This window comes from Pogona vitticeps, chromosome 3 (genome assembly GCF_051106095.1).
Source record: "Pogona vitticeps strain Pit_001003342236 chromosome 3, PviZW2.1, whole genome shotgun sequence".
NCBI classification, from domain to species: Eukaryota; Metazoa; Chordata; class Lepidosauria; order Squamata; family Agamidae; genus Pogona; species Pogona vitticeps.
In genome coordinates, this window is record NC_135785.1 from 109,775,564 (window position 1) to 109,788,958 (window position 13,395).

Below are 13,395 nucleotides of genomic sequence, written 5' to 3' on the forward strand. Positions count from 1 at the left end.
TACCCTGGCCAAGAAAATTCTCTCTCTCCCCCCCCCCCCGCAAGTATGCCAGCAGAGGTCTCCCTTTTCTACTGAAGCTGAATGAGTGCCCATTCTTTACCTCTCCCATAGCACTGCCTTGTGTTTTTTTAAGCTTTTACAAATCCTCTTCTTCTGCTTCCTAACAAGGAGCACTAAATGTGACACTGTCTGTCTGACCTTGTGGTTATTGATTAACCATCTCCCCCCTACCCCGCCTCATTTGTTGCCATCTTTCACACCTCCAAGCACTAGCAAATAGAGAGTTAAGGATTAGCAGTCACACTCCATGACAGAAACTGCTCAGAAAGACCTGCCTTTGGAGACATGGCGGAAAACTGTGGCTTGATCGAATGTGTTCTAACTTCAAGACTAAAAAAAACCACACAGATCCTGACAACTTGTACCACTGAATGTACATTTGCTGGGCCAACTCAACACCAGTAGGGGACAAGAGGGAGCTCGAATAATTTATGCTCAGTGGTTAGGAGATCAAGTCAGCACCAAAAGCGAAAGGGAGGGAATGAGGGCAGCCCACCTGATAAAAGCTGTTCAAATACATTGCTTTCAGCAGTAAATACAATTTCACTATCTCTTATGAGATTGAGTTTAAATATTTTATTACATCGAATACCCTAACGACTGGAAAAAATATTAAAACTGCTTTACTTTAGAACAGTAAAAATCACTTCTTTATATATTTATATACACAGTATATATATATATATATATATATATATATATATATATATATATATATATATATATATATATATATATATATATATATATATATATATATATATATATATATATATATATATATATATAGTTAGCAACAATGGATTTTTGGATTTATGCTATTATAACTGTATATTTTTATGTTAGCCGCTCAGAGTGGTACCGACTTACCAGATGGGCGGGATACAAATCAAATCAATCAATCAATCAATCAATAAACAACCTTGCAAAATATACTGTATACTGTTTTACTACTACTGCATGCCATGTATTGGGAGGAAGAGAATGAAGCTGGAAGACAGAGGTTGGCCAAAGGCGATCCAGTAAGGCTTGAGCTGAGACATCTACTGCTTAATTCTTCATATTCTTAGCTATATTCATCATCTTAATCCTTTAACAGTTTAAACTCCAGATTGTACTAGTATTTCTGCACAGCTATCTGGAGAAGTATTTTATTTATTTATTTAAAGTATTTTTACTCAACCTTTTTCCCTTAAGAAGGACCCAAGGAGGGGTTACTTCATTAAAAGGCAATATTTACAGCTAAAAACAGTAGCTATACAAATACTAAAAAGGATCAAAGAAATACCAGACTAAAAGAGAGCAAACAAGAGCAACACCAAAAACACTTTCAGAGCAGTAGGGTGCAACCATCAATTTCAAAGTCCCACTCAGGTAGCTAGTAGAGATCTGCTTAAATTAAAAAATGAATCATTAAATTTGTTTTAAAAAATCACAAGTTCATCGATTTATATTTGTACATATCAATACCCTGATTATGGATACATTAATTTTTAGCAATTTTTGATTTGTTGATTCACTTGGCTATAAATTGCACCCCAGGCACCTAGAGATACCAAAATTGCAGGGAAGCTTCCTCTGACTCTGCTCTACAATCCCTCCAAGTTTGGTGAAGACTGGGTTTCAGAGGTCTGAGCTATACACCCACAAAGAGCCCCACAAGAAGTCCCCCCCAGGCACCTAGAGACACCAAAATCACAGAGGCGTTTCTACTAACTGTCCTCTACAATCTCTCCAAGTTTGGTGAAGATTGGGTTTCCCCAAGCCAGCTGCTAAAGGGCACTTTCCGGGGGGGGGGACACTTTGCGGGTGTATACTGTGGATGTCTGAAACTCAATCTTCACCAAACTTGGAAGGATCATTGAAGAGAGTCAGTAGATGCTTCTCTGTGATTTTGGTGTTTCTAGGTGCCTGGGGGGGGGAGATCTTCCTGGAGGTCCATCCTTGTCGGTGTATAACTCGGACGTCCAAAACCCAAACTTCACCAAACATGTAGAGGAGAGTCAGAGTAAGCTTCCCTGTAAATTTAGTGCCTCCAGGTGCATGGGAGGCTATATGAGTTGAGAATTCATTTGTCAGGAAAAAAATCATAAATTCAAAATTCGTGATTCGGTGACCTTGATGAATCACAAATCAAAATGAATCACCATTTTTGTGCTTCATGCCCATCTCCAGTAGCCAGTCATTAAGTGAAAGCTTGCCTGAAGAGAAAGGTCTTAATCTGCTTGTGGAAAAACAACAAAGATGGGCTAGCATGGCCTCCTTTGGGAGGGAGTTCCAAAGATTGGGAGTAGCAACAGAGAAGGACTTCTTTGTCCTCCATCAAACACACTAGTGAGAACGGTGGGACTGAAAGAAAGGCCTTCCCTGATTATCTTAATATATGGGGAGGTTCATAAATGGAGACACAGTCCTTGAGATCGCTTAGACCCAGGCCATATAGGGCTTATAGATCAGAGCCAGCACTTTGAATGTTGAGCATGCATGGATTGGCAGCCAGGGGCGCTGCTGTAACAGGTGGGTTATGTGATCCCTATAACAAGCCCAAGTTAGCAATCTGGCAGTTGCGGTTTTGATACACTTTTCAGAGGCAGTCCCACATAAGTGCATTACAGTAATCAAGCCAGGATGTAACTAAGGCAGGTTCGGAGATTAATCCAGAAGCACCCCTAAACTGCACACCTGTACAGGCTGAATCCCTATTCCTTGATTTGCCTTTCAACTGACCTGGAGCACCTCTGTCTTGTCTGGATTAGATTTCAGTGTATTCACTCTAATCCAGTCCATTACTGGCCTCAGACACTGATCTAGAGCCGAAACAGCTTCCTCAGATTTATATGGCAAGGAGAGACAGAGATGGGCGTCATCCACATACTGATGATGTGGAACCCTCAAACTCCGGACAACCTCTCCCAGCAGTTTAACATAGATGCTAAATAACATAGGAGACAAAGCAGAACTCTGAGGGACCCCACAGGTCAGCAGCCAGGGTGTTGAACAGGATTCTTCCAGCATCACCTTCTGAGTTCTCTCCTCCAGGACGGACTGGAGCCACCATAAAACAGTGCCTCCAAATCTCATCCCAGAGAGATAGACCAGAAGGATACCATGGTTGATGAAAGCAATTTCTTTTGGCCTAAAAACAAATATTGGGAAATAAGGTTCAAGACTTCTCACATGGAATAAAGTTGTTTACAAAACAATTGTGTCCAGTTTCATTTTTCTAACTTATCTGCCAGCATTTTAAATGATTTGGCAACAATGTGGAAAACATGTGTACCCACATACAGTGGGGCCTTGACTTAAGAACAGCTTGAGTTAAGAACATTTTGACTTAAGAACCACTCTCATAGGAAAATATTGACTTGACTTACATACTTAGATTTGAGTTAAGAATTGGAAAAAAAACATGTGGAGGCAGGGAAAGTGCAAAATTTGAACTTTCAGTTAACTGTTGGCCAGTGAAAAGGGTGCCTGTCTGCTTCCTCACTCCTCCCAGCGTTTAGAGAGTGGATTGGGAGACAGTCTTCAGACTGCCTGGTACTGCACTGCCTGGACTGTATTTTCCCTGCCTTCCCTGAACCTTTCTTGACCTAAGAAAAAAAGAAACAAAATATCCCCCCTCTAGTGGTCGAAGGCGGAATAGCAGCTTCCCATTAGTTTCTATGGACGGAAAAGAGCAGATACGGATCAAATGGTTTTCAATGCATTCCTATGGGAAATGCAGATTTGACCTGAGAATTTTTTGACTTGAGAACCGCCTTTCAATACAGATTAAGTTCTCAAGTCAAGACCCCACTGTATACATAATGAAATATTAAGGCCAGCATCCTGTTTGCTTTTTATCACTGATGGAAAGTGGACATGGTTGGCCACAACTGACCCCACCAAGCAGCCCTGACTGCTTCCATGATTCCCCCTCATGTCTCTCAGGTATTTCAGTCAAAAGCACTGGGTCCTTACAACCCATCTCTACCATGAGTACGTCCAATAAGGCAGGCCTAAACCCCACCAGGAGAGAGGACATAGCTTTGATATGCCAAGTATTAGGAGAGAGGGCACACAAAGGGGCAGCAATCAAAGAAGGAAACTCATCTGGAAGCTATGTGTCTGTCACAGAAGATCCGAAATCTCTTTGTAGCCGTGGTTAAAAAGAAAAACAAAGAACTGGAGCTCATAGTCACCCTGCTCGGCAGAAGGAGGGACAACAAAATATAATGCACAAACTAAGTCAGCTGCAGGACTTCACTTTATGAGAAACCTGATATGGGTGAACCAGAAGCCTGTTAAAATATCATACTTTTTTTCATTTTGGCAAGGCTGCAAAGCTCTTTAAAATGCTGGCAAAGCTCAGAGCCTCAGCATGTCTCAGTCTGATTATGGGATGGACACTTTGAGTGGTTCTAGAGTGGTGCACAGCTTACAGCATAAAGGGCCACAGAAAACAATGAGCAGAGAGGGGAGTGTGAGAAGTTTTCTGAGGAGTAGCAGTGGGAACAGTCTAAACCGCGCCCCCAAAGAGGTGTTAAGTTTTAGCTCTGTCCATATTCCACAGAAGGACTCTATGCCAAGTGAAATTTTGTAAAGCCACTGAGTAAGATTAAGTCAAATCTCCCCCCCCCCCCGAAGTATATCAGTCTCTGTTCTCAAAGTCCATGGCTGCCAACTGAATGCACAGTAAACCGTTTTAAACCTGGACAAACATTAACTGGTCAAAGATAAACTAAGCTTCATTTTTACCTTTCACATACTTTTATAATTCAGTTTTGTCTTCATAATTATTACATGCCATGACCGAAGAGCGTATGAGAAAACTGTAAATAAAAAAGAAGCAAACGGCACACATTCTTCAAAAAATTGAATTGCCACCAATCCTCTATGCATCCCACACCCAGGCACTTGAGAAAGGAAACTGGACAGATATGTTTATGTACAGACAGAAATGCTTATTTTTAAAAGATTTTTCAGGATATGCTCAAGTGCCCTGTCACTTCAGAACTTGAGGGGCTGGCAGAGGTTTTTACATCCATTCGCAACAACCGGTTTCTCCCCACAGTAGAAATGGTACTTTAGAAACAAAGTAAGTGGCAAGGAAATGTCAGGTGAAAGGTCATTTTAATCATTAAACACTTGAGTTTGGGTGGGTGGGTGGGGCTCAGGAGAAAGAAGTCGGTTTTAATAAAGCGTTATTTGCCACTAGTTACTAAGTAGCTTCCACTGCTGGCTGGAGGCTATGAAAAAGAGACCAGATGCAAGGCAAAAGAAGAGCTTGTCACGCTAGGCGAAGGAGAAGAGATATTTCCATTGTCACTCTACAAATGGACAATAATCCCCAGAAGACTTTCTATCATCTTTGGACTCTGAGAGCAGGCAAGCGTGTGTGTGTGTGTATGTGTGCGCGCATGAGAGAGAGCTTTTTGCGTCCGCCTGCTGCCTGCACACATACAGTCTCAGCGAGGGGTGGGAATGGATTTATTTAATTTATAGTGGCTTGAGCTGTGAGTGAGGGCGGTCACGCTGGGCTGTGAAAAGCCTTTCTGCAGCCCAGCACTTTCTAATCCCTCCCTCCCCCCCCTTCCTCCGTACGAGAGAATCTATCAGATACCGGAATGCAGGAAATTCTCCTCCTACCCCTCTGCCACAACGATGGCACAACCCCACCAGCGCCGAAAAAAAGAAGAGATGACAGCTTGCATAAGTGAGCCTGCTGGACTCCAGCGGGAGCGGGAGCGGTGGTGCGCAGAAATTGTTCAATTATCAAGCGCATCTGCAGCCCGATTACAAAAGCAAAAAGGTGCCAAGGTTGGCTGTGCTGAGCAGGCGGGCCTGTGATGTGACCTATGCCAGGAGGAAGGAATGACAATATTACCCCCCCCCACACACACAAAAGGCAAGGATTTTTGCACAGGGACAGAGTGAGGCTGCATCACCAACCAAGTGTATCGGGGCTTTGAGTCCCCACATGCTGGTCACTGGCCGGTACAATAAAGCTTTGACACTTGCCTTGTGCCAGTGATTCTCACCTCTGGCCTGTGGAATTAAAATGGACATCTTTCATATGTACTAACTGTGTAGGATCCTTCTTTCAAGTAATTACCCTGCTTTGACAGATGGGTTTTCCTACTTTACCGCTAACCTCCAAACATACCAGGAGGGGAGGGGGAAGGAAAAATAAATTAAAATATAAGGTCCTTCTTTGCCAATGGAAGGGAAATGAGTGGAGTTCCATATTTTGTAATAAAAAGAGATAACTCAAAATCAAAGGTGAACGTGTGCTTTTTTTTAAAAAGCATTTTGGTGGCTGGATCCAATTTTGAAGCCTAGCTTAATTTTGAAGCCTAGCTCATATACTTGGTACCAAACTATGCTCAGTGGCAGTGCGGATGTTGCCAGCCGGCTCATGGTTTGGCTGTGCAAGCTGGTAACTCCATGACCAGCAAAAAATGTGGATGGTTGTAACAGGATCTTTTCAAATTACGATTGGATTGCCTGGCTGAGGTATCACAATTTCAGCCTAAGGAGAAGACAAAAAAATGCAACTTTTATGATTCAAGAATTCATAACTCCTCCCATGTTACTTCTCGTCCTTTGGAAACTGTCCACCCAAGGTGGCTTACAGTGTTCTGCATGACACAATATACAGCAGCAATTAACATTCTCTAAAAACATTGTAAATGCATTCCTTCACAGAAACAATCTACCAAAAAAGTGAAAATGAAGACCAGCAACATACAAAAGCTTAACCCTTCCCTTTCTCACCAGGTTTGCTCAGCAACTATCTCTTCTGCCTAAATACTCCTGCTGCCCCATGGCATAGGAGACTGTTGATAGCAAGAATGGGGTGGGCTTCTGTAATCAACACTTTAAGTTCCGTTTACCTGTGTTACCAATGCAGTTGGCATTTTCAAGGTTTATTACCTTTATCGCAATCCCATGTCACGGTGTCTCCAGACCCAAAATCACATAAAACTGCATATATAAACATGTGGCCTAAATGCTATATTCCGTGTGCCTGAGGAAGTGGAATGTAATCTATAAAAGCTCACACTGAAATACATCTGGTTGTTTTTAAAGGGGGTGCAGTGCTTTGTTGTGTGTGGGTTTTTGTTTTTGTTTTGTTACCTATAGTCTCAGCCATCTTCCCCATCTGTACTCTGTCAGACCACTGGGGATGCTGCCAACTAGGCCTGGCTCCTCAAATATGGAGGATGCACCTCCACTGCTACCCAAGCCACAGAATCTTCTCCCCCTTCAAGAAAACCTTGGCAGGTTGCTTTCAAGCTTCAAAAAGAAATAAGGGAAAATCATTCTTCAGCTCTGTGCTTAAGGAAAGAGTCAAATTAGAGCAAGAAGTTATTTCCGTGTCAAGATTTGTAAGATGATATTGTAACGGCTGAGGGAAAAAAATGCAAATATTTGACAGTACCTCATTTAAACTCAGCCACACATTTTTCTGTTTACACATAAAACATTTAACTGAATTGCCTGATATATTTATCCCGGCAAATTAAAAGGTTACTGATACTACTGATCTCTTCTAGTTGCCATTAAATAATTGAAAATATGGAATCTATATCACACACTCTACAATTGCAAACAGAGAACTGTAAAACAGGTCAAAATAGATTCCCATTTCAACCTTTTATGAAAAAATGAACAGGGGCAAATGGAAGTGTTTTCTGTCATCACTGCCAAACATTTATTTTCTCCATTCCAATGGGCATATGAATTCCATTTACTGCTAGAGATAGATCCTGATAAGTGCTGATCTTTATATTTTCAACCAGAGACCCTCACTACTGCTTTACTCTCCCAGCATGTCTTTGTGTAATCGGAGATTGTTTGCACAAGGCTCAGCCTTGATCTAATTAGTCTGTACGGGACTTCCTGCATTACCATCATCTTTAGACAGGGCTTTCCACCAAGCCCTTTAAAGCATTCTCCGTTGGAATACTTCCTGTGTTGCTTAACATCCGGTGAATGCAAAACAGATTTGAATCATGAATGGTTTGTTTAAAGTTTGGTGTTTTTACATATATGCCCCTACCTATATTTTCACTAGCACATCCTCTGTATATTTGTTTGTATCGCTCTTCTTTTTCAGTACGGGAACCAAGGTTGCTCCCAAATTGTATTCAGTATAACAAAATACCCATGTGATCCATTCATAGAAATAGAGTTCAGGGTTGGGCAATACCTTTATTGGATCACTATAAAGGTTGCAAAAATAAAACAAGCTTTCATGTTCTCCATAATTGTTCATCAAGTAAAGGTGATATAAAACTTGGGGTGAAGGCAAACAGTTTAAAAACTGAGCCAATTTTGTCATGGCCCACAAATCCAGACTACAAACAAGGCAAAAAGGAGCTCAGATTCCACATGAACCGGGGGTAACAAAGGTATTAATTTTGCAGTCTCTCTCCCCCACACCCGCTTCTGCAGACAAAATGTGGCTCTCCCTTATGTATCAATAGCCTTTTGTGCCAGACAAGAGGTCTTTGTAAGCTTGCAACAGAAAAACGTGAAGCTGAATTTCAGCCTTTACTTCTGCAAAGTAAGAGAATGAATCTTGGTAACCCAAAGCGGAAGAGCTACTTACAAATTGATAGTCATACCTAGGGGAATCAAGATAAAGTTACCATGCTTTACTCAGTTCTAACAAAAAAAGATACACAGCCATCTGGGCCCTGAGCAAAATCTCAAACCAGGGTTTGGTAGTACAGTACCTCTCCTGGGCCACTACTCTTGTATAGTGATATCCTCCCAATCAACCTGAACTTTCTTCTGTTGCTCTTACTCCTCTTTCCATTGTTGCCTTGCTCTCTCTCCCCCACCCAGTAATGGCTCCTTTTAAGGTATTTTCCCTCTAGCTTTCCCCCTACCATCCAAGCCCATGCATCTTTCCTGGATTAGCTAGTAGACATTCAGGATTCAAGGACATTACTGGCAGGCAGCCCCTTCACCAGGTGGCACTTAGGTTTGGGAAGGCTGAGTCTCTCTGCCCTTGGCCATGGAGGACTCAGTTTGTCTCATTTGCTGCCAACTTTGATTTATCTGAGCAGTGTAAGTGTACCAGATGAAGCATAGCCATGGGTGGCTGCATCAATGCACAAAGGAGTGTCAAGCTAAGAATGTTGAGAGTGCCACTGTTAACCCAACCCAAACAGATTTTGATGGCAAAATTATACACCTTCTTTTTAGAAGTGAGAGAACAATCTCTTGGACTGAAAAGCCACCTAGAAAGAAATGAGCCTTGCTACAGTATTTGTTTTCTTTACAGCACCTTTTGCATTGTAGTCTGACTCAGGTGTATTTAGGCAGGACGTCATTCCTTCTCTCTAATATTTTCCCATGGCTGGAACTAGTAAGTACCCTTTTGCCTACACTACTTTTAGAGCAAACTTCAGGGGAACGTCCTCCTCTTAACAGTCTCCAGTTTTGGAGATAAGACGTGCCTTCTACTGCATCTTCTTCAGATAATTTTGTTTAGAGGTGTGCGGTCTATTGAGAAATGTTTGTAGTTTTGAAGAAGTCTGCACAGAATGTAGTAACAAAACCAGATACTGAATGAAACCATTTATATTTGATGCAAGAAAGAAGGAAGGAAGGAAGGAAGCCCTTGTCATTATAATTTACTTTGAGGAAATACAAGGCTCTTATTGGTTCACTAAAAACAGTAATTCTTCTATGTGGCTACTGCAAAGATTTTGTTTGTTTGCTTGTTTCATTTTGTTTTGCCTGTAAGCCCGCCTCACTGAAGGCAACAGGCAGGTTTGCCTGGGTAGGAAGCCAGGCCTTTTTCAGTGAAATGGACAGTCTCCAAATATATACCTCTGTCACCTCTGTTTCCTGCAGAAAACTCCATTGTTTTCCTGATAGCTGACTTCATCAGTCATTCACAACATGCCTGGCCTAATCTTTGGATTGTCAGCTTGAACTCCAAGTTTCACATCATTTCTGCTTCTCAAAGAGTTCTGGATATCTCAAACACTCACCATGTTTTTTATTATTATTATTATTATTATTATTATTATTATTATTATTATTATTATTATTATTATTATTATTATTATTATTATTATTATTATTATTATTATTATTATTATTTGTGATACAACAAAAGTATTGCCCAATCCAAGACCTTCCTTCTGGGAGTGGATCACTCAGTTATTTTCCGTATATACTGCAAGAACAGATTCTATATCATTACATGTTGCTCTCTAAGCCTGTTGTAAGCTCGCACTTTCATGGAAGAAACCAATGGGCACCTTTCCATTCATATGGCACTGGACAACACAAAAAGAGAGCTGGTGTGGCTTGTGGCTTATCCCCTGTGAGTAGCAAAGGCCACGGATCAAATCCCACTTCTGCCAGTAGAACTACACTCTCAGTCACAATCCACCCACTTGTTACATCAAGGAGAACAAACTGCAGAATGTAACAAGGCTGTTGAAAGGGTTACTCAAATTCCAGTCTATGTGCCATTTCACTAACATAAATGTGCCACCACACATACACCTTGTATCCCAACATATCCTGTCACACAGTAGTAGGAACACTCAGTACCATGAGGGCACAACCACCAATACACTTTGCTCTCCCCATGGCATTCTCCTATTAGTAGTGATTACTTCCCATGTGTAAATCAGCAGCAAACAGAACTGCAGACCTTTAGTACAAATCTTCCTTATCAGCCAGCTTGGGATACACAGGCACGCAACGAATTCCCAAGAACAGACAAGCCACTACCCTTCCTCACCTTCAATTTTCCAACATTTTGCGCTTCTTAAATTGCCATCAGGGTATTTATTGGCTGCCATATTGTTGTTGTCCTTGTAGGACAGTTCCTCGCAACTAGCCCACAATTCAAACCACGGCAACCCAAGATAGCTTTGTGCTAATTACTAACCGCTGAGCAATCAAAGCCATTGTTTCTTTTACTTAATTATCCACCCCATAAAAATGCAACACCATTAACCAAACTTAGCAGAATTCACTGATCACAGAACTCGATTCCTTGAGTATATTCCTCAGACTCTGGAACTTTAAGAGCACAAAGGCCAGCGGGACTAGGACACTGATGTAAGGAACAAGGTCATCCATTCCTAATCAGTGGATTCAGCCCATGTTCACAAATAGAGAGCAGGAATGAGGCACAATATTTTTTTGGAGCAAATGGCTTGAAATGGTTTACATAGGTGAGTCAGATCAGGCATATTTTCTATTCTTCGTCAGAGTCAAATTTCTAAATTGTCCAGAATTATCACTGGGAGCTTTTGCCTTCATTGGGGAGTTGTCAGATACATACCTCTCTCTCTCTCTCTCTCTCTCTCTCTCTCTCTCTCTCTCAATACCACAGTCCAGGATGAGCTTTCTTGCACAGTGTACAATATTCCTCACAAACTGCAAGAGCACTCAAAGCATTCAGTGACAATCTAATCTGGGGATTTAAAAGCAAAAGCAAAGTGTGCTTCTTATATACCATCCCAAATTACTTAAAACATTCTCTGGGTGGGTTACGTTTTTTAAATTATACAGGCTACACGTTCCCCTCCCTCCACAGCAGCAGCACAGAGATTGAAAAAATCCCCCCCCCCGACCTATACATATCTTACCATGAGTAAAGGCACATAGAAGAGAAACCCTAACCAGAATGGGGACAACTGCTGCAGCTTCTTGATGCAAGTTGTTATTTGCCTGGGTGCCAAAAGTGTCCCCCCCCCGACTCTAGGTTGCAACTTTACTTGGTTAACTGGCTTTTTACCCAGATTCTCTACCCTTTCCCAAGATTATTTTCATGCCCATTTTCAACAGTCAACTGGACCAGAAATGGCTCCAGCCCCTTACCCAAGCCCTGCTAGGCTCACATGACATCAAAAGGGCATATACCCAGTGACATCACAAAGGAACACGACATTACATCACTATGCTCCAATACCTCATCAAAGATTTTTGCCCTGAAATCTTAGGAAATATGATGGGGCCAACCTAGCAACCCCCCATACCTATGATAAATGGCAAAATCTTTAAGTAGACAGGCATCAAATCCTATGAATACAAATGATATGTCAAAAGAAAAGCAAAGAAAGAAAAGAAACGACAAAATATACTTCATAGATCAGTCCAACTCTGTCTTTAACACAGTAATAGGCATGTGCTCTCATGAAGTGGCAGGAATGTTCTAAAAACTACATCTTTAACAATTAAAAGTCTTCGTCACATTTCTGCCTAGATTGGCAAGCGGCCAAAGAATAGATTTTTTTTAAAAAAAAATTATACCCAATTTTAAAAATAACACTTAAATCTAATTTCAGACATGAAAGATGGGGAAGATTAACTCATTCCTCCTGATCTTTCTCAACATTTCTGAAGTGCTGTTGTATCCTCTCTGAGTTGCTTATTCCTCCTTGTAGAAAAGGTTGGGGGGAAAAAAACACCTTCTACTCTCAGGCCATTAAACATATTCTTTTTCTCTCTGACTCTTTTGGTTGCTCTTTCTTACATCTACAGTATTCAACATTGTATTTCTCCTTTTTCAATACAGGTGATGGAAAAATCCTGGTTGTTTTAATCCAGATGTGGTCTCATTAGATGCGCACAAGGTAATTAATTCTGTGCACAGAGAAGGAAGTCCAGCCTAATATACAAAAGAAATAAATTTGCTAATGATTGGTCTGAAATAATAATAACTATAATCACTGCCATCATCATTGTCATTGTCAGCACCAACACGAACATCAGATCTATGTCCTGCCCTTCCTCACAGAACCTCAAGACAGATAACTGTGTACAGGAAAACATCCTGTTAAAATCCCAGTTATCTAAAAACATAAATTCCTAGTGTCTTCTGCAATAGAGTGGTATGATATACCAGATGGGTGGGATATAAATCAATCAATCAATCAATCAATCAATCAATCAATCAATCAAATAAATAAATAAATAAATAAATAAATAAACAGATGATGATGATGATGATGATGATGATGATGATGATGATGATGATAATGATAATGATAATGATAATAATAATAATATAGTCAAAGCAATGGGGGGGAAAAAGCAACAGTACAGTATACACTTGCTGATTTCCCAAATGTCTGTGACAATTGCCGTTATTTGAAACAAAACTCCGCACACCAGCTATCAACGAAAAGGGAACATGATAACCACTGGGGTTCAAAATAGAACGGCATAGAAAGTGGGGAGGGGGGATGCTTCCTTTCTTAGAGCAGGGCTCAAGCTCAGTCTATGGACTTGATAATATGACTTTCAGGACAGTCAAAAGAGAACAAAGCATTTTCATGTATAATTAAATTATGGCATTTACTGTCG

At 41.0% G+C, this 13,395-nt stretch overlaps 1 protein-coding gene across 18 annotated transcripts in view; it reads right to left on the minus strand.

The window, feature by feature from the left end:
* ZMIZ1 (zinc finger MIZ-type containing 1) overlaps positions 1-13,395 on the minus strand; it is a 458,362-nt gene that overhangs the window by 204,064 nt on the left and 240,903 nt on the right. Inside the window, exon 5 of one of the 18 annotated variants that reach the window (XM_078391049.1) lies at positions 7,183-7,341. The exons of the other annotated variants lie outside the window; for them this stretch is intronic. The gene's annotated coding sequence lies outside the window, so the exon portion shown is untranslated. The remainder of the gene's footprint in view (positions 1-7,182; positions 7,342-13,395) is intronic. 18 annotated transcript variants of the gene reach the window in all.